The sequence below is a fragment of the Pinus tabuliformis genome, chromosome 7 (genome assembly GCF_031772625.1).
Source record: "Pinus tabuliformis cultivar Carrire ecotype Pingquan chromosome 7, CPIR1, whole genome shotgun sequence".
Taxonomy (NCBI): domain Eukaryota; kingdom Viridiplantae; phylum Streptophyta; class Pinopsida; order Pinales; family Pinaceae; genus Pinus; species Pinus tabuliformis.
This window is the reverse complement of record NC_142293.1, coordinates 656,707,998-656,730,912: the sequence shown is the minus strand read 5'-3', so window position 1 is coordinate 656,730,912 and position 22,915 is coordinate 656,707,998. Positions and strand designations below refer to the sequence as shown.

Below are 22,915 nucleotides of genomic sequence, written 5' to 3'. Positions count from 1 at the left end.
GTTCATGGTATTTGTCCCATAGTATTTTGGCCATAGGTTTCACCTAAATATAACCCATTTTTTGAGTGTTCGTAAATATAAGGTGACTTATGGAGTAAATATAAAAAAAAAGTTTTATTTGTTTACCATACCTCTCGTTTATTTATATTTTTATTAATTTACCATACCTCTTTTACAAATATGGTATTTGACCCATAGGATTCACTTAAATAAAACCTCTTTCTTGAGCCTTCATAAATAGAACGAGGGTTATGGACTAAATATAAAAAGAGGTTTTATTTATTTACGATACCTCTAGTTTATTTATATTTTTATTTATTTACCATACCTTTTGAGTAAGTATAAAAAGATGTTTTATTTATTTACCATACCTCCACTTTACTTATATTTTTATTTGTTTACACCCTTACATGTATATAAGGTGACTTATGGAGTAAATATAAAAAATGTTTTATTTATTTACCATACCTCTCATTTATTTATATTTTTATTAATTTACCATACCTCTTTTATAAATATGGTATTTGGCCCATAGGATTCACTTAAATAAAACCTATTCTTGAAAATGGGCGAATGGATTCACTTAAACTTCAAGGGCTAAATTTACCTTTTTTACCCTCTCCCTTAAAATAAGGTGGGCTATTTGAGGTGATTTGTAAAAATGTACTATGATACAAAATATTCGCCCACTAAAAATTTAAAACCCATTAATTCCGCCACAGGGTGAAAATTCGCCCCTAAAATTATCCTTGGACTGGAGAGACTTCCTGAGGTATTGTGGGCTTATAGGACAACTTGGAGAAATATCACATGTTTTTCCCCTTATGAATTGGTTTTTGGTAAGAATCTCATTTTTCCAATTGAATTTGATAATAAAACATTGAGGACTGCCTTGGAAGTAAATTTAAATTTGATTGCATCTCAACAACAACGAATGAAAGAACTAAATGAGTTAGACAAAAATTGATTGGTTGTTGTGCAACGAACATATATTATTCAGCAGTAGCGTGCTAAGTGGCATGATAGGTTCATTAAAAAGAAATTGTTTCAAAAAGGCGACTAGGATTTAGTCAATAAACTAGGTGGTTAGGTCCCTATGAGGTAGAAGAAGCCTTTGGCAATGGGATGGTAAAGTTGAAAACCGTTAATAAATAAATAATGACATGTGTGTGTGTGTGTGTATAATATATTCAATGGTGAAAACCCTTTTGGGGCACTATTCTATGATTGTGATGGTAAAAAACCAGCTTGTTGGTAATGAACATCTTTTCTCTATAAAAACAGTGTAATAATTTTTACTAATCATTGATTTATTTTTTTTAATTTTTGTCATTATAGGTCAAAACTAGGACTCATTTTGTACATATAGTTCAACTTTGATTAATAGTTTGTTGTTACAACTAAATATATGACCTCATGTCATCATTGTTTTACAATTTCATATTGTCCTTATTGACATCATTGTTACAGTTGGAGACCCTTTTTGGAGATATTATTGCTGCTTCAAAGTTGGTATAGAACTGATACAGTATCTACTGCTAGAAAATGCATCCTTCATCTCATCATAGTAATAAAATTTCACTTTTGAATTTGTGCCACAATGAGATCTTCACAACATCATTTGGCTGGCACAGTCACATGTCATCATAACAGTAAGCCAAGGACATGTTTGTTCTTTTGTCATTTATTTGTGGGATTTGTAATTAAGAAGTGACAACATTACCCTAATGTACATATGCCGAGGATGAATTTTACAATAAGTATGGGGGATAAGTGTATCATACCATTAAACGATGCACTATGATTTCACCTTAATCATTAATCATTTGATGGACATTCACCTCACCCTTTATAATAATGTATGATTGGACTTTGTAGACATCATTACCTTTTACCCTCACGTATAATAGGATTGAGGTAACTATTGTTATCATTTCCATCATTACCCTTACCATTACTACCTTTATCATTATATTTAGAAATTTTTGCAATCAAGTGAAGTCCTTTCCATATTAAGAACCCGATTTGGTAATAAAAATGGAGTAATTGGTGTCAATTCCAACAACTCGATATTTTCTCCTTAACAAGCATCTATGTCAATTGAGGAAACTCTATAACAGGTCTCTATCAGCATTGGGTGGCTATAGTCTTGGGCAACCATGGCAGGAGTAGTGGTAAGGCATGAACCAAATAATGTTGATATGTTGTTACAATACCCAGAGGCTCTGGAAAATTTTCAATATGTTGGTTGGTTGAGTAATTTTAAGAAGTTACAAGGTTTTAGTGAGTTGGTTTCTCTGGAGTTTTCTTAAGCCTCAAATGAACAACACTTTGAACTTATAGGATTTTGAATTTTTGTTACATAGGAAGTAATCGCAAGTGTAACAAGGTTACCACAAACAGGAACTTGGTGGTTTTCAAGAAAGGTGGTAAATCCATCAGCCAAGACTTTATTTTTAAGGAGAGGAATTGAGAAATAAGGCCAATCGTTTTGACATAACATCTCTTCCTCGCCCTTGGGAATATGTAGCCCTTTTCATTCAAAAATTTACTACTTGTGAGGGTCGTTTTGTGATCATATTTAATTATCATTTTCAACTACTAAAACACCTGAGGACATGGAAACTAATAAATTTGTGATCTTACTTGTTGAAATATTTACAACACTTGGAAGAGGAAGTGTGACATTTGAAACATCTGAAAACTTACTTGACTAACCATGCACTTATTAATTTAATCATAGTTCACTCTTTATAGCAGCAAGGAATTCATGGCATGTCCTAATAGAAAGACCTTTTGCTATTGCAGAGGATGATGAGAGTGAAGAGCATGAGGAGAATGTTGAAACAACACCTATGAGTAATGAAGCCACACCCTCTAGAGGTAAGGTTGCTACAACCCCCAAGAGTAGAACAACTGCAACCTCTAAGAAAATAAAAGTAGCCACATCCTCTAAGAGCATAACAGTTGCAACTTATAAGCAAGGTAGGGTTAATACATTTCTTATACCTAGTTGTAAAAATCCTAAGAGGTGGAGCTCTATTAAGACTTATGTTGGTACATATTTAGAAGGAAAAAGGGAACAAACAAAGGAACCTGTTGAGGTGTCTAGTGAATCATCAAAGAAGGGCCATCATGGGTGCCCTATTGAAGAAGAAAAACTAGAAGAAGTTGTTTCTAAAGCAGTGAAAATGCCTAAAATAGTAGTTTTTAATCATTAGAGAAGGGCCATGATGGGTGCCCTATTGAAGAAGAAAGACTAGAAGAAGTTGTTTCTAAAGTAGAAAAAAAGCCTAAAATAGTAGCTGAAATAACAAATATTTCTAAAGAAACTAGGGATGTCATAGAAAAAGTGAAGGTGAGAAAGAGAAAATTGAAAAATTCAATTGGTGGAAGGACCCCAAGATGTTAGAAATTAATTAACGAAGCAATGAAATACTTAAAATATTATGGAAAGAAATATAGAAACACATAAAACAAGAGAGACAGTGATATATGTGGTTCACCAAATTTGGGCTACGTCCATGGAGAGACAACCAGTCCTTCCCTTTATATTATCTAGCAAAATAAAGAGATACAACCTATAACAAATCTGTTGTAATTTCCTCTTCACCCTCACACAAGCTCCTTTCCTTGTCCCACTTAGAATAATCATACATAGACGCAATACAATTCCCTCATATAAATTGACGGTTTCCTTCTAGTGGAAAAAACCTAGATTAACATAACTTCTACTGTCATATCATCTGCCTAATGAACGACCCAAATTGAATACGAAATTACAATATTTTACAAGGCAATTTTTCATCTATTTTTAGCTTCAAGGGCACTTCCCTCGAACCCCCACCAGGTGGGGCTCATAAAATTCATCGTCCCCCACCCCCGAACCCCGTGGACTCCCCTGATGATGACTAAATGGTTGGCCTTCCACCCTATTAGGAACAACGATCCAACGCGGTTGAAACAAAAAACCTCTGAACAATCAAGATGATAATCAGGCTCCATGCTCAACATAAGAAAAGGGTGTGAGTAACTATTTCAAGAAAATATACCCTATCACTTGACAAACATACTATTACAACTCAATTGGAGAAGATTGAGGAATAGTAGGAGGAGAGGAAACAGGAAAAGCATGTAGAGGAAGACCCCTCCACATTTGAAGTCCATGTTGTTATACTATAATTCAAGGAAAGAATTAAGGAATAACAAAATGAAGGAAAAAATAAATCCCTATAGAATAAGATGCCTTTATATTTGAGGATATTATTTCTACATTAGAATTTGAGGGAGGATTTGAGGAACATCATAAAGAAGGAAAGCTAGAAAAATAAAAGTCGACAGAAGGACAAGAGGCTTCTCCCTCACCAATTAAAGCTAAAATAGACCATCTTCTCTATCAAATTAAAAATTTGAAAAAGGAAAATGAGGAGTTAAGGAAACAACTTGCCTTGGTGGAGAAACAGTTTCAATTTAAGAAGGAAATTGGACTAGACATGTTAGCAAAAGCAGTAGAAATGACATCATCCACTGATTTAACTATCAGATATTTTAAGGGGTGTAAAAAAATCTTTAATGAATCCTGGGTTATGAAATATGTTACTATCTTAGTTGGAGTTCAACTAGGATAACAAGATGAATAATTTCTACCTCTTGCTATAATAGCCCCTGGTTGATATTTCCATGTAAATAAAATAAGACCAAGGTCATGGTACATGTATTCCAAGTTAAATCTTGGGAAAACATTATACTCGTAATCACTTGTAGTTTATTTATGGCTATGGAAATTGGAAAAGGAATTGGTAATGAAAAAGATACAATCATTTTCATTTAATTATGAGAAATAAGGAAAATAGGAGAAAAGGAAGGTGAAGAGACACAAATATGCATGCAAAGGAAATTAGAGGAAAAAATAAGGAAAATGAAATTAAATGAGATCTCAATGATAAAAAGGCATAAAAGAAACAATTCACACTTTTGTGCTAGTTTTATCTTTAATCTCTTACACTCTTACACACTCAGAGAATTCTTGGAGCATTCTAGCATTCACTTGGAATTGGAGAAAGAAAGTAAAGAACGAGTAAGGAATTGGTGGTCAGTGGAAAATAAGGTCGGATCAAAAGCTACAACAAGGGATACTTTGTAGATAATAGGTTGCATGTGTGATTTTGTTGTTGGTTTGTGGATGCATGATACATGCATGTGGTTCCTTGGTTATATGATGTCATTTTCATGGTGATTTCCAAAACTAAAAGTGGTTTCAACCTTGCCTTTCCATCTCTTCAATAGCCATGATGTAGTGGGTTCCCCCTTTTGGATTTTTATCTGTTCTCAGGTGCCCTATGGCTACGGATTGGGATAGAACCTTTGGAGCCTTGGAAAAACTTGGCTTCCCTAGAGGATATGGGATGAGATGGTAGTTCTATGGAGCCCTGTAATAGCTTGGGTTCTATATGACTGTGGGTTGAGATACAATCCTTGTTGCCATGGATAACTTGAGAAGATACCAATCTAGTTGAAGTTAGTGATTTTCGGATTGGTTAGGTGAAATCACCATGGTTGATATTTGAGGTGGTTGGGCCTATGGAAGCCCTAGATTGGTTCAAATTTGTTTAAACCTATATGATCCCATATTCATGCTTGGAATATGGCACAGGGATGATTGCGTGAAAGAGAGACTTGGTTTAACCCAGTCTATGGGCAGGTCGTACATGGAATTCCCTAACTTGGTTTGCATTTACATATATTAATATGTATTATTTTCCATATTCATATTAATGAGCATATGTTCTAGTTATTATGTTGATCTTATGACTAATTTTTCATGGTTTCTATTCTGAGTATATATTGGTTATATGTATGGTTCTATTATGTATTCAAGTTATGGCTCTCGTTCATGATTTGAGGAGTTATCAAATGGTTGATGAATGCATGGGTAAACAAGTGTTGTTGTAGCTAGCTTCAGAGGGCATTGAGCCTCCTTAGTGATTCTCAGATGAATATTATAATTTCATGATCATATATTCATTCTTGACTGTCAGGCCAGGTTAACTCCAGAGGTTATTGAGCGCAAGACAGAACTTGTGATTTTATTCATTAGACAAATATTATTTATACATATACAAAACGGATCAGTTCATCTTCTAGATGACTGTCCAGCTTCACCTCATCCGTTTCGGATTAGGTGTCAACATTCCCCCCCTTAATCTGAAGGGATGTTGGTGAGTCCAAGCATCGTTCTGAATCTTTCAAGCTTTTCTCTTCCAAGCGCTTTGGTGAAGATGTCTGCAATTTGCTCATTTGTGGAACAATGACGGAGATGGATTGTTTTGGCCTCAACATGATGTCGGATCAGATGATATTTAGTATTGATGTGCTTAGTACGATCATGGAACTTTGGATTCTTGGCCAACTTTATTGCAGATGTGTTATCAATCATGACTGGAGTAGATTGTATTTGTTTTACTTGCAAATCTTCAAGAATTTTCCTGAGCCACACAATTTCTTTTGTTGCTTCAGCTGCTGCCACGTATTCTGCTTCTGTTGTGGAATCTGCTAGTACTGATTGTTTGCATGATCTCCAGGAGACAGCTCCTGATCCAAGACTCATAGCATATCCTGAAGTAGATACCCCAGTTTCTTTGTCTCCATCGAAGTCTGAATCAGAGTATCCAATCAAGTTGAAGTCGTCCACATGTGTATACTTGATTCCAAGGTCTTGAGTTCCCTTCAAGTACCTTAGAATTCTTTTTGCAGTAGACCAATGTCCCTCACAAGGCTTTTGCTTAAACCTGGAGAGGACTCCAACAGCAAATGAAATGTCTGGTCTGGTAGTAGTGAGGTAGATGAGACTTCCTACAAGCTGTCTATACTTTGTTGCATCCTCAAATTCCTTTCCTTCAATAGATGTGAGCTTCAAGTTTTGTTCCATTGGAGTAGAAAGGGGATTGCACTCTGTCATGCCAAATCTGTTTAACAAATCTCCAATGTATTTCTTTTGAGAAAGAAATATGGACTTTGGATGTTGGGTTACTTGAATGCCAAGATAGTAATGAACATAGCCCAAATCAGTCATTTCAAAAAAATTTCCTAATTCTTTCTTTATGGATGCAATATAGCTTTCATTGTTCCCTGTCATTAAAAGATCATCTACATATACCACAAGATATACAACTGTTTTGCCAACTTTCTTGACAAATAAAGTTGCATCATCAAGATCAAAATGTTTGAAGTTGAGTTTCAGAAGATGCTCAGTTAGCTTTTCATACCAGGCTCGTGGTGCTTGTTTGAGGCCATACAAGGACTTCACAAGTTTGCATACTTTATTTTCATGTCCTTTCACAGCAAATCCTTCAGGCTGGGACATAAAAACATTCTCTTTTAGATCTCCATTCAAGAATGCAGTTTTTACATCCATTTGATGGACTTTCCAACCGTTCTGAGCAGCTAGTGCAAAGAGTGTCCAGATGGTGGCCCATTTTGCTGTGGGAGCAAAAAATTCCTCATAATCGACCCCTTCCTTCTGTGCAAAGCCTTTTTCCACAAGCCTAGCTTTGTGCTTGTCAAGTGAGCCATCAGCTTTGTACTTGTTCTTGTAGACCCACTTGCAGCCAATTGGTTTGGTTCCAAATGGAGGATCAACCAGCTTCCAAGTGCCATTCTTTATGAGGGCATCATACTCCTTCTGCATCGCTTCTTTCCATTCATCATGAGAAGCAGCTTCTTTGAAGGAAGTTGGTTCAAAATCTGTAGACAAGTTCAATTCACAATCATAAGTAATATCCATATCAACAGGTGAATTAGAGTTATCTACATCACCTCCATCTTGTCGGTTTGTATTTCTGGTTCCTGTTTTTCCAATTTCATCAGGATGAACACTTTCAAGTGTCTTTGTCAGCCACTTTGGAATTTCATCAGGATGAACACTTTCAAGTGTCTTTGTCAGCCACTTTGGGGGACCTTTCTGAGATGGTCCAGGTTGTTCTGTTGATTGAGTTGGGACTAAATCAAGATTAAGTCTCCCAATTCTATCAATTACATCACTTAAAGCATCATCCGTTGTTGGAGTGTCATGCAGGGGAGATTGTTCTTCAGAAGAAGATTCCACATGTTGATCTAGTATAGGAATCCCCCCTTCAAGATGTGGAATCTGATTATCAAACTCTTGGAATGATTTCGGTTTTGTGAATCTATCCAAGCGATCAAGTTGCCGCTCAACAACACTGTCAGATTTGGATGATTCAAGAAAAATGACATCTCTAGATAAAACAAACTTTTTATTTACTTCATCATAGAGGCGGTATGCTTTAGATGTGTTTGAATACCCCAGGAAGATACACTTATGACTTCTAGCACCAAGTTTGTTTCTATGTACCTTTGGTATTAAAGCATAACAGGTGGAACCAAATATCCTGAGATGTTTTACCGAAGGAACATGTCCATACCACAATTCATAAGGAGTCTTGTTTCTTATAGCACTAGATGGACATCTATTCTTTATATATGCAGCACATAGAACAGCATCAGCCCAAAACATTGTCTTTACATTTTTGAAGAAAAGCATGGATCGTACCATATTCAAAATTGTTCTGTTCATTCTTTCAGCTACACCATTCTGTTGAGGATTATAAGGCACAGTTTTTTGATGTTTAATCCCATGTTGGCGAAGATAGTGTTAAAATTCATTTGATGTATATTCTTTTCCATTATCAGTGTGAATAGACCCAATATGAGATTGTGCATCATTTTCAATCCATTTATGAAAATTCTTGAATGTTTGAAAAGCATCAGATTTGTTCTTCAAAAAATAAACCCAACACATTCTGGTGTAGTCATCAATAAATGTCATGATATATTTATTGCCATTTGCAGAAGGAACAGGCATTGGACCACATAAATCTGAATGAACAAGTTCAAGCTTCCTATGTGCTCTTGAATGTGAATCATGAAAAGACTGTTTGCTATGCCTTCCTAGAATGCAAGCATCACATTGTTTATGTTTTCTAGGAATTGTAGGCAAACCAGCAACACCATTTTTCTTCAACAAGCAGAGACTATCATAGTTTAAATGTCCAAATCTAGCATGCCATAATAAACTTGATGGAAGTGCACCTTCTTCATGATGAGAAATATATGAGAAATGTTATGCATGAGCAGAGGTTCCTTGCAGTTTAAGAAGTCTTTCTTCTTCTATACCCCTCATGACAAGTGAGTGGTCAGATGCCTTTCTTACCTCAAGCTTGCCATCAAACATGTGAATGGAGTGACCTTGCTGGCGGATGTGGACCAGGGACAGCAAGTTTCTCTTCAGCTGTGGGAGATATAGAACATGATCCAGAAGAAAGTCTGGAAGACTAGGCAGTTTAAGCCTGATTGTGCCAAGCCCTGATGGCTTGATTTTTGACTGATCTGCAAAGTATACTGCTCCATCAACATTGTCAGTGAAATCTTCAAAGAAATCTTTCCTATGAGTCATATGACAGGTTGCTCCTGAATCAAGCAACCAGTCATTTTTTGAAGAAGCAAGTGAAGCATTAAACAAATCTTCATTTACTCCAATGTTACATTGTGCCTCAATATAGTGAGCGGATTCAGGTGCTTTACCTTTGTCTGTGTCATCAGTTTTACCTTTCTGCTGATTTCTTCTCTGCTCAACTTTGTCCCATGGTAGCTTGCATGTAGAAGCATCATGTGATCCATTTCGTTTGCAGCGAATGCAATGCAGATCTGCCTTTTCTGCTTGAGGATGTCCGCCCCCCTGCCTCTGAAGTATCTTCCTCTTCCTCTTCGTCCACCTCTTCCTCTTGTAGAATCTTGAGCAGGATGCTTTTCTTTATGAGCAAGGCAAACAGTCTCTTCAGAAGATTCAGTGACTGTTTTCTTTCCAAAGGATTTCTCTCTTTCAGCAAACTTTTTCACAAGAGTGTCAAAGGTTATATCTTTAAGATTTCCATTTGCTTGTAAAGACTCAAGATAGTTAGAGTAGGTAGGATATAGTGCTTTGAGAAAGGCAATAAGAGAGATATCCAGCTCAACCTTAGTGGATTTAATATCATGCACTATAGACTTTATTTCAGATGCAAGAGTAAGAGGATCATTATTTTTTAGTTCAAGAGTGAAGAGTTTAATCATGAGCTGAACAACTTCAAGTGTAGAATGTGTATCATAGAGTTCTTTCAGCTTTTGTAAAGCTTCAAAGGCAGTGGAATAGGATGAAATATGACGACTTACTTCCTCATTTACAGATGTTGCGATCAATGCAAAGGCTTTGCTGTTCCTTTTTTCCCAAATGGCGAGTTCTTTGTCTGATGTGGGCTGCACAGGGTCTTTGTCTTCTTCTCCGACACACACTCCTTTCCACAGCTCATTGTAGATAAGGGTGTGTTTTACCATCCGGGACCATTCAGAATAGTTCTCCTTGCCAGTGAGAACTATTCCGACCATAGAAATGATTGAATGCATTCTGTAAAAAAAAATATCTTTGCTAAAGAAAAACTTCTATTGATAAAAGACTTCTGCTGGAAAAAAAAACTTCTTATGCCACAGAAAGACTTCTGCTGGAAAAAAAAATCTTATGCCACAGCAAGACTTCTGCTGGAAAAAAAATCTTATGCCACAACAAGACTTCTGCTGGAAAAAAAATCTTATGCCACAGCAAGACTTCTGTTGGAAAAAAAATCTTATGCCACAGCAAGACTTCTGCTGGAAAAAAATCTTATGCCACAGATTCAAAAAAATATCAATCTTAAGACACTCGTTCCTTTATAGCCAAAGACTGTCACATGCTACTGAGTAATTCTATACATTTTACTATTCTTGGCTCATTGCAGTATTCTATATATCTACCTTTAGAATCTCAGTTTTTCAATGCAGTTTATATAAACCTCAGCATCGGTCTTCAATACAGTTTATATAACCTGGGCATCAGTCTTAATATATAATTCTATGGCACGGTTTCAATACAACAGAACCTCGCAATTTCCAGTGGAGAAGATCATATCATTATATATGCCAAAAAGGGATATAGAGCAATGGGAAGAGCTAACATATGATTACAGGTTTTTCTCAAGAGATGAACAATTAGCTTGCTACTGTGGGTTCCCAAGATGTCGCGGAATTGTCAAAGACGCTTCGGCTGATCTTGCTGCTTAATCTCGGATTTTAAAATATTCTCAAAAAAATAATCAAATCGGAATAACTTCAACCAACAATTTCTGGAATACCCCGCATCTCCACCATTCTTACCACAGTCCACGGGTTCTCAAACCGTTGTGCAGTTCTGGCGCCCACGGGTTCTCAAACCGTTGTGCATACAATGGGTGTGAATCCTGGTTACGGGTGCTTGTTGCGTGCAACAATAGGAGCAGTCAAACAAAATGCAGCGAATACCACAGTCATCATTCTTTTTATAAAAAGGCAGTCACCATTCTATTAAAAACGCAGTCACCGCATACATAAAGCCTTATCCATTTGAATTCAGAAAACCAGTGAACCTGGCTCTTTTTAAATGCAGCGACACACACCTGCATACAATTTGAATAGCAGAGAGAAGAGAATCGATATCAATTTGAATTGCAGAGGGAAGAGAAGCGATATAAATCAGGAGCGGAAATGTTTTCAGGATGAAGAAAGAGAGCTCTAATATGAACCAGCTCAACTCGACGCTCAAGTCTTCCCTATCAATGCTCAAAAAACAGAGTCTAAGCAAAGCGTTAACAGTAAAAACGTTGAGGTTCTCAAAGGACGTGATCAATCCCAGAGAAATTGTGACAGAAATCGTCAAGCATGCCAAGGAAAACGCTTCTATGCGTTCAATACCAAAAAAAAACGACTCCTCACCAAAAAACGCACATCAATTACTCATTATCTGAGGGCGCAGTCTCAGAGGCGCTCAGGACAGAGGGCGCAGTCTTCAGCAGCGCTCAGGACAGAGGTTTCATGAGGCAGCAGAAACCTGGCAGAGGAGTTACACTATTTTGGGACTGGGACCTGGGCTCTGATACCATGTCAGGCCAGGTTAACTCCAGAGGATATTGAGCGCAAGACAGAACTTATGATTTTATTCATTAGACAAATATTATTTATACATATACAAAACGGATCAGTTCAACTTCTAGATGACTGTCCAACTTCACCTCATCCGTTTCGGATTAGGTGTCAACATTGACCTTTAGCTTCTATGCTTACTATTTATTTGATTGAATGTATATTATGTATTAGGAATGTCTAAGTCAAGATCATGCTCAAGTTTTTATTATTTAGAATTTGTATCATCATTTTCATGTTTCTGGAATGTTCTGGACACTTTTAGGTATCAGCTTCAAGGCTAGCCCTAAACATGTAGCACATTTTTTGCAACTGTTGGCAGAATAGGGGATCTGGGGTCATAATTGCATGGAGACAAGCTTATTAGTGTAGTTTTATCCATCCAATCACATGGATGTTGTGTTATGGGTGTGGTTAGGGTGTCAAATTGGTGAAAATGAGTTCCAACACAAGGATTGATCACTTGGAGTGGTTGTTGGGCTCTTAAGTGATATATAATTTCTAAGGAATGTTAAATTTCTTTTCAATTTTTAGGCTCCATTTCCATGACTTAGACTTGGAAGAATTGTCATATCAGAGTGACACTCCATTCATGTTTACCCTGGAGAGCTTGTAAAAGTGGGTAAATGTGAGCTGAGGCATTATATTGTGGTATCAGAGCTTCCAAGTTCAAACACTTGGACTAGATGGGCTAAATGCATATTTTTATGTGTGCATGTCAATTTTTGTATATGTTCATAATCCATGCATGCAAGTTATGTTTTTTTATGGTCATGACATTTATGTATGACTTTGTATGCATGTGATGTATATATATTGTACTAATTTGGGTTGTTTTGTGTAGATGGGATAGACTCCCTTGAGATACATTGAGGTATGATTTTGATTATGTCTTCTATTTGGTTTATCTAACATGGTATGTTTGTAGGAAATAAATATCAAAGATGAAGATAAAAAAGGTGGACTGTAGTGCAAATCACTCCCCTTACAGGCCTCATGTGAATTTAGTGGAATGGGAAAGGTCAATTGAGTGGCAAGGAGAAGAGTATTTTCCTAATCTAGAAGATGCAACGAGTTTGAGGGAGGAGATCAGAAGTTTCAAGGAAGATAAAAACAAGTTAATTGAGGCACAGGAAAAGGTTGCTAAAGCTCAGGAAAAGCAAGAAGAAGTTAATGTAGTCATCCTTAAGAGTCTTTTGTATTTGCATAAGGAGGGACATATGGGCATCAATGATCAACAACAGGAGAATACTAATGGGGAATATGGCAATAGATCTCATGGAGAACACGGGTTGGACAAACATGAAATAGTCATAGGTGGAAAATATTTGGATATAACAGATAGGAGAGGAAGTACTTATGGATTTCATTCTAGTTCTAGTTCCAAGAGACACCATCATCGTCACTTCCATCATCCTTATAGCAGGAGTGAGAGGAGATAAATTACAGAAGAGTTCATGAAATCCAAGCCCCCTATATTTGATGGATAGATGCAAATATCAAAAGATGCAGAAGCATGGATACTTGAAATGAAGATGTTCTTCAGATTACATGATTATTCAGTGAACATGAAAGCCAAGATAGCTACCTTCATTCTAAAATTAGAAGCAAATATATGGTGGGAAGATGTGAAGAATGTTAGAGGCATTAGAGAAGAGGAGATAATTTGGGATGAGTTTTTAAGACTCTTCAATAAGAAGTACTTATCTGAAAGGTACTATCATGACAGGGCCAAGGAGTTCTATGACTTAAAGATGGGTTCTATGACATATATGTGTACACAAGAAGGTTCCTAGAGTTGGTTAGGTATGTGCCTTATCTTAAGGATGAGAAAGAAAAGATTCGAAGGTTCATTAGTAGGTTGCCAGAAGCATTCAAAGACTAGATTGAGTTTGATGACCCTCGGTCATTGAAGGAAGCCATTAAAAAACTGAAGCTCTATTATGAGCAGTCAAAGTGAAAGTCACATCCTAATCGTGATTAGAAAGGGAACAAGAAGACTAAAATGAAAATGACTTAAGAAATGGGGAATACCTCAATATGAAGGTGACAAGGAGATTGTGGTACCTTATAAGAAGTTTAATGCTGTGGACAGAGGAAATAGGTCTCAGCCTAAGGAGAAGAACAAGGGAGATGGTAGGAAGCCTTTGAGATGTTTGACTTATGGCAGAGAGAAACACGGGAGATATTTCCCCTCACATCAGGATGGCAGGCCTCATATTTACAATGCTGAGGAAGCACATATAGTTAGATATGTTGGTCAAAATATTCCTCAGATTTATCCATCATTGGATAATAGGAAGGCAGATCATCAGGCATCCATTATTGAGATGGAAGGTAAGCTTAATGATCAAGTTGTTTCTATTTTTATTGATCCTACAAATAACTATAATTATATTAGTCTTGACCTAGTGGATAAGTTTTGCTTGAATAAAAAAGTGCATGCAAAAGCTTGGTTGTTGTAGTTGGATACAAGGGCCAAGAGAAGATTTCATCATTGGGTGAGATCTTGCACATTTGAGCTTAATGGTATGCCTACATCAACACATCTAAATTTGTTTCCTTTGGGTTCATATAGTAAACTTTTGGGCATGGAATGGTTATTCATTCAAAGGACTAAAGTGGAATATTATGACGAGGCTATTGAGTGTCTATATGATGATGGGGAAAGAATAATCTTGTAGGGTGTTGAAATTCTTGGGATTTGGGTCCGAATGTCGAATTGGATCTTAAATGGGAGTCTTATAGAATCAATATTATTGAGGCAGGGATTACTTTAATTGAAATTCTCCATTTTCTTTCATGGGGTGGCCAAGTTGCTGGAGGCAACATAGAAGTCAAATAAATTTACTCTTTCATTTCTAGTACCCCATCTCTCATTTCCTTTGATGAATGGACTATGCCCATGTGGACATGGGATACTCCATTGAAGATCAAATGTTTCTCCTAGTTAACCCTTTTTAACCACATATTAACCTGGGAGAAATTGATGATAAGGGGTCTACAAGGCCTAGGAAGATGCCATTTTTTCTATTCTGCCATCGAATACATTATACACTTGTTCCTGGACTATCCCTTTGCAAATTCCATTTGGGACAATGTGGCAAGATTGTTGAAGCTGAGGGTTGGATTGAACTAGTCTTCCATTATTTAGTGTCTTATGTTTTGGTCCTTGAATCTAAGACCATATAGGGCGCTCCCCATGTATGTTATTTGGGGGATATGGAGGTCTAGGAATGACACAATCTTCAAGGATAGGTACCCTAACTGCATTTCTGCCAAAGCTAAGATTGTTGGTTACTTTCTTGAGATAAGCCCCTAGGTTCCTAAGTCTCCTCAAAGCACAATTCGACTTTTAGATATGGGGAATCACTTCCCTATTGAATTCTTCGATGATGCTTCTACTAGGGGACGATGTGGTTGCAGAGCTCTCATTGACCTTTGTCCCAAGAGGGTTTTTCGATTTTATTGGAATGGGGATGATGGCACTAACTATAGGGAAAAGATTTTGGCACTGAGGAGTTTACTCCAGAGTGTTGTCTAGATGGCCATTGATTCTATTAGGATTGTTGGAGATGCCAAAATTTCCATTGAATAGTTACAAGGGAGGAGCTCTAGATGTTCCTCTACTTCATCATTGGATGGCTAATATTGATGCCCTCCGCTCTTCTTTCTCTTATTTATCTTCCCTCCATGTGTACAAAGAAAAAAACATGGAGGTTGATGGCTTATCCAAGCAAGAGATGGAATGTGTCCTTGGCTTTTTGTTTTGTGAGCGATGGACTAATGGATCCATTTGTTTCTATGGCTCGTTTGAGCTATGAATGTTTTTCTATAATCTGTCTGGTTCCTCGGTTGTTGTTGTGACTCAGTATGGGCTTTGGCCAAGCTTATGTTTTTTGTAATCCATTAATTTTCTCATGGCAATTTGTTGTTTTGTTCCTTTGTTTATTTCGGTAGGCTTTGTCCCCTTCGCTTGGGCAACTTTTGATTTTGATTCTCTGTTGATGAAATATGTAAGATCTCATTTTATCAATAAAGATTCTTTGTTTTTTCATATATATATATATATATATATATATATATATATATATATATAGATATATATAGATATATATATCAATTTTAACCCTAGATTTATCAATGATTGAGAGGATCAAATTTCTTTAAGTGTGAACGTTTTCTCAAATTTTAAGAACTGTTTTATTTGGGATTTGTTGCATGAAGTCCTTTCCACTTTTCTAGAGACTTTCTATCGAAGCCTTTTAGTCTGACACTTCTCTGTCCCTAACCTCAAATTTGCAATAGTCTGGTTTTGTGTTTGGATAGTGATGGTGCATGGCATCTGGGTCATGGGGTAATTAAGGCTCAAGCGAGGTAGCTTCCTCAAGGACCTGGGTGTTTATGTAGATGGTGTTGCATGGTTTTCATTGCATCACTATCCATACCTAGATTGCAAATTGATAACAATTACCCCTTCCTTCATGTCGATAATTCTCGCAGCACTTGATAGCCTGGATCATGAATTTTTGGGTAAAATCTAAGCCTACTAGTTCAAAAAAAATTCATTCGTGTGGCTCTTTTATTGGTATCAGTCTTAGGTAGTTAGTTGTTGTCTCTAGGGCCTAAATACAAGTCTTGTGGAGCCAAAGCCATCATTTAAATATTTATTAGGCTCGAAGGCCACCTATTGCTTCTTTGTCTTCTAGTTTCTTTTCTCTATCTTGACCTTCTCTGCTCGGGCTTCCCTTCAGTCCCTGGACTAGTCTATTGCTAAGCCTTCCTTATCTCTAGTCCTTCCTCTTTGATATCCAGTTCTTTGTCCCCTACACCTACTTCAACTTTCTCTTCAACATCATGCCTTGGCACTTCATGTGTAGTCGTTGAGGCAGGGGAGGTTGTGGACCTCAAGGAAGAACTCATGCCTAGGTTGAGGTATAGGAAGTTGCTTCCATATACAATTTGGCTACCCCCTATAAAATTTGTGCTAAAATACACCGTCTTGAGTTTAGCCGCAGTTGATCATCAATCATTTTTTAATTCTGGTAGCCTTGATAAGGTTAGCGAATGGGTTCCTAACCCTAGACACATCAGTGGAAATGGAAACAATACCTCAATTCTATCACCCTACATTAGCAGCTTAAAACCCTACTGGGCAGAATTCGGAAAGAAAAGAAAGAGGATTAGTACAACATCTTTACTCCCTTGAATGATATTAAGCGCGTACAAAGGTATCAATGTTTGTGCTTAGAGAGAATGGATGCCATAATTTCTCACTTGGAAAGTCACCTTTAGTGTGATGAAAAACCACTAGCTCCTCTAAGTTCTAGTGCCAAAGATCCTGCCCCTTTCACATTGTCAGATTCATCATTTTTATGATGTATGCTTGTAGCCTTTATATATGCAGATATGTAGTAGATAGGCATGCTTATTTCCAATAGTTGATGCATTTTTCTCAAACATTATCACCATCCCTTGGTAGATTGAGACAGATTATGAGTGTCCTAGTTGAACTACGAACGTCTGGAGTTGTCAGAGTTTTTTACATATTTAGGAAATACAAAATGAATTTACATAATAATAATAATAATAACAACAACAACAACAGAGAAATAAGAAAATTGAAAATATTCACCGCAAAAGTGAAATAGGAAAGCCTTTCATTTTCTCTAATTACACAATCAAATATAAAAAAACCCTTTTCTTTTTCATTTAAAAATTAAGCACTCTCCAACCTAGTATGGAATAGATGTTGTAATGTTCTGCCATGTTATGTAAACAAAAATAATAAAAAATAAAGTACAAAATGAAAACAAAAATAACCAGAAGTTAAGATAAAAATAATGTATTGAGCCATGGTATTACCGTGCTATTATCATATTATTGACCCATGGTATTCATGGGGAATATAACCTATTGAAAGGGGGAAATACTCTTTAAAGACTAGCCTAAATCCATCTTAACACATATCTACCAAGCACTCAAAAGGATCAAATTTTTTTTCACTCTAAAAGAAGTTTGCACCTTAAGAGATTTGATGTCTCTCAACACTAAGAAGATCCATAGTTAAAATGAATTAAATTGTTGTTGGAAATATTCACACCAATTAAAATCAAAAAAATTTCGACTTTATTTAACCACACTAAATTATTCAAACACGTTTACAAAAATCCTGATGTGATTTCTACCGAAAAGTTATACTTTTTCCTCTCTATTCTCATTATACTTCCCCTTCTAATAATTAAACTCTTCATTTATAATTAAATGTGAAAACATTTATAAACATAAAAATTATAATGAAAATAAATTTATTTTAAAAAATATATTCTTAAAAATAATATACAAATATAATTAAATCAACATAAAACTTATAATGAAAATAAATTTATTTAAAAAATATAGCCTTTTAAACAATATACAAATATAATTAAATAGAGGGAAAAAAATTAAAAAGAAAGAAGCAGCTATAACATGGTTAACATGTGACAGTGTCCAATCACTTGCAAAGGACGTCCAAAAGGTAGGTTGCAAGAACCACAACCATCATTTTAAGAGACCACCTACCTTTAAAAATATCGATATCGTGTCCATAAAATCATGTGGAATCTTTGTAAAAACTAAAATATGAATCCAATCTCTAACGATATTAGTCAGAAACTAAAATAAGAAGAGAAACCAGCCAACTCTGTTATGCACATTGAGATCAGGTCGCAATCAAAAGAAACGAATGGTCTATTCAATTGGACGGCTCCACTACCAAATTACATAAAGAATTGGGTCCCAACTAAAGGATTCTTATCAACTCAGTTACGCAGTCTTCCAAACGCTTTTTTCGAACAGGAACGGAGGGATGGGAATGGTCAATAATGCTGTGACTGGAGGAAGAGGAAATTGGCAGGAAACTTCATGCTTCCATGTTCAGATTAAAGTATATTACCACTTGATTTGCTCAAGGAAATAAGAAGCTCATTTAAAAATTATGCACTCTCTAACCCAGTATGAAAGAGATGTTGTAATGTTCTTCCACGTTATGTAAACAAAAATAAAGTACAAAATGAAAACAAAAATAACCATAAGTTAAAATAAAAATAATGTTAAGCCATGGTATTACCGTGCTATTATCATAGTCTTGACCCATGGTATTCATGGGGAATATAACCTGCTGGAAGGCGGAAATACTCTTTAAAGACTAGCCTAAATCCATCTTAACACATATCTACCAAGCACTCAAAATGATCAAATCTATTTTCACTCTAAAAGGAGTTTGCACCTTAAGAGATTTGATGTCTCTCAACACCTAGAAAATCCATAATTAAAATGAATTAAATTGTTCTTGGAAATATTCACACCAACTATAATCATAAAATTTTCTACTTTCTTTAACTACACTAAATTATTCAAAACACGTTTACAAAAATTCCTAATATAATTTCTAACGAAAAGTTATACTTTTTCCTCTCTATTCTCATTATACCTTTCCCTCTCTATTCTAATTTTTTTTTTTTATAAAACCAATATTTTTTTATAAAACCAAATTCTTTATTATGGTTTTATTAATCATTTTAAAAAAACTTACACAACCACGCCTATTCACTTACATTCTCTATCTCACATACTATAATCGATACTTTTAATACCTTAACAACACATTTCATAAAAAAAATTAATTACGAAGATAAGAAAATTTCAATTTGAAAATATTCGCAACAAAAGTGAAATAGGAAAGCCTTCCATTTTCTCTAATTATATAATAAAATATAAACCATCCTTTTCTTAAATATTATTACTTGAAATATTCACACCAATTCAGATCACAAAGTTTTCATTTTTAATATATGATAAAATATAAACGTACTTTATATTCTTCATTTAATTTAATATTATTAAACTAGTTTTTTTTAATTGACTCGAAGTCTTTCTTTTACCTTTATGATTTTCATTCTTTCTTGACTTTATGGTTGTCCCTACCACTTGTTTGACAACGGAATAACATTGATGACTCCACTTATATTGATAGATAACAATTAGTGACCACTTGTTTGACAACCGAATAACATTGATGACTCCACTTATATTGGTAGATAACAATTAGTGACTGTTGTCTCCACTGGTAACAATTAGTGATGGTTAGCGATGGTTGTCCCTACCACTTGTTTGCCAACCGAATAATATTGATGAATCCACTTATATTGGTAGATAACAATTAGTGACTATTGTCCCCACTGATAACGATTAGTGATGGTTGTCCCTACCACTTGTTTGACAACCGAATAACATTGATTGACTCCACTTATATTAGTAGATAACAATTAATGATTGTTGTCTCCACTGCTGATTTGACAACAAAATTATAATATATTTTTCACTTTGTAAAAAAATATAATTTTTATATTTATATTAAAAAAATTTAAATTTTGTTTTTATATATAGGCTGATCCATATGGTTTAGACCCGATACCTCTTGAGGTTTAACAACTCACTATCAAAACAATCACCGATCGAACTTACTTTTAAACGAAAATAATTTTTTCCTTATCATTTTAGAACTAAATTAAATAAATTTTTATTTAATTATTTTGGAAAAATTTCTTCATAAATTTTAATTTTGCTTAACTATATAACATATCATTTTATAAAAAGGAAGCGTGTGTGGTGGGTTGTTTTGGTTGGACAATTAGGAATTGTTTTCAAAATTTAATTTCTTCAACACCTAATAAATCCAACTTTAAAATAAGATAAACCTAGACTAATAATATACCTTCAGGTGTGAATCGTGATTATTAATCGACCCAATTGTCAATGGCGCAGGAGAAAGTATTGATCAACCACCGCACGACACGGCGTCTTATGCGAGACCGTGGGATGGTTACTGATTGCGATAACGCGCTTTTAATTGTGAATCCCTGTGAAACCGTGGAAGACACGCCTCTAGTTGTGAATGTCTCTTACGGTTAGTCAAACTAGAACTATCCAAGATTGGTCGTCGTTTTACTTGTGAATGACTCATACTATTAGTCAAACTAGAACTATCCAAAATTGGTTGTTCTTATGGATGTTGCGCTTTTTATTAATGGCAGTGTTAATCCAACGTTTTTCATGTGTTCTTCATGTGTTTCGTGATATGTGTTTAAATCTAGTATTGTATATGATACTTGCGGGTTTTGGTGTAACGGCAATAGTATTTCTAACAAGGTATCAGAGCGCTGAATGTCTCGAGTTCGAAACACACCTGGCTCGTGTTGAAGGGGGAGATTGATGAATGGCGAGTTAATATAGCAATGTTGATATGTGATTAAATATAACGATGTAGTATGTGCTTAAATATAGCGATGTCTCTGTTTACTAATACCGGAGGCGTCAAACTAGAACTATTCAAAATTCAAACTAGAACTATTCAAAATTCGTTGTTGTTGTGGAGGCGTTATATAGCTTTCGCCGAGGAAATGTTTTGAGTCACAGCGTTTGCAATGGCGAGAGCAAAGGGAGTTTCTCTGGCATTCATGGCGGTGTTGTCCTGTTGCGTTGTACAAGGTACTAAGTGCAAAAGCGCAAAGAGAGTTTCGCTGGCATTCATGGCAACTTTATGCAGTTGGATTATACAAGGTAATAACTGCAAATTGGATATTTATGTATGTTGAAGAGTCTAACTTTATTACTGTATTTGTTATCCTCGCAGGAGCAGGAGGTGTGACCATTGAGTTCCTGAATGAGTGCCAATTCTCCGTTTGGGTAGGCGGGACACAAACAAACGTCGTAAGAGAGCTGGACACTGGACGCTTGTGGACGACTCCACTCACTGCCGGTTCGACAAGTGCCAGATTTTGGGGGAGGACTGGGTGTATCTTCGGACAGCCCTGCACAACCGGGGAATGCAACAACACGGGTGGGAGTGTACAAAACTGTGCAGTGACTATGGTCGAGTACAGTCTCAATGAAGCCGAGAACGTCGACTTCTATCGCATCTCTCTCGTTGGCGGATTCAACATTCCAATTTCGATCAAACCCTCTAACTCTAAGTGCCAAACGATCGCTTGCAGCAGCAACATAACTGCCAATTGTCCAGCAGAATTGAAGGTGCCGGGCGCATGCATGAGCGGCTGCACTGTTTACAATACATACCAATATTGCTGCACTGGGGATTATGGCGGGAATAATTGCCGTCCCACTAATTATTCGCGTTACTTCAAGACACAATGCCCCCAGGCCTACAGCTATCCACTTGATAACGCCACGGCCACGTTCAATTGCTCCGCAGGCAGTAACTATACGGTCGTCTTCTGCGGCGCTGCCAATTCTTCCCCCATTTCTGGTATTGAATCTCACTAACTAAAAGCTAAGTAAACGCACTGTCTCCTCAATACACCTCTTTTGAGACTCAAGGTTTTGTAGCCATGAAATTATGAACAGTATGGCAATCATTTATTTATAATGCTGTGTCAGCCAGCAATTTGTTACATGATTTTTAAAAGGTAACTACAAATTGGGTAATAACTGCAAATTGGATATTTGTGTATGTTCAAGAGTCCAATTTTATTACTGTATTTGTTATTCTCGCAGGAGCAGGAGGTGTGCCCATAGAGATCCTGAATGAGTGCGAATTCACCGTTTGGCCAATCGGGAAACAAATAGCCGACGTAGGGATGCGGCTGGACAGAGGACAGTCGTGGACTGTTCCACTCACTGCCGGTCAGACAGCTGGCAGAATTTGGGGGCGCACTGGGTGTGCGTACTGCACAACAGCGGAGTGCTGGGGTACACTGTTTTGCACAACCGGGCAATGCGAGGGTGTACTAAACTGTGAAGGACTTACACCCCCAGCGACTATGGTTGAGTACAGTCTCAATCAAATCCCCAACATCAAACAGCTATGAGT

The 22,915-nt window shown here is 36.3% G+C and overlaps 1 pseudogene across 1 annotated transcript; it reads left to right on the top strand.

Moving 5' to 3' along the window:
- Positions 1-21,462: 21,462 nt before the first annotated feature.
- LOC149249139 (pathogenesis-related 5 protein Cup a 3 pseudogene) lies at positions 21,463-22,913 on the top strand (annotated as a pseudogene). Its single transcript, XR_016265124.1, has 3 exons — positions 21,463-21,573; positions 21,719-22,351; positions 22,600-22,913. The product of XR_016265124.1 is annotated as a pathogenesis-related 5 protein Cup a 3 pseudogene (transcript).
- The last annotated feature ends 2 nt before the right edge of the window (positions 22,914-22,915 follow it).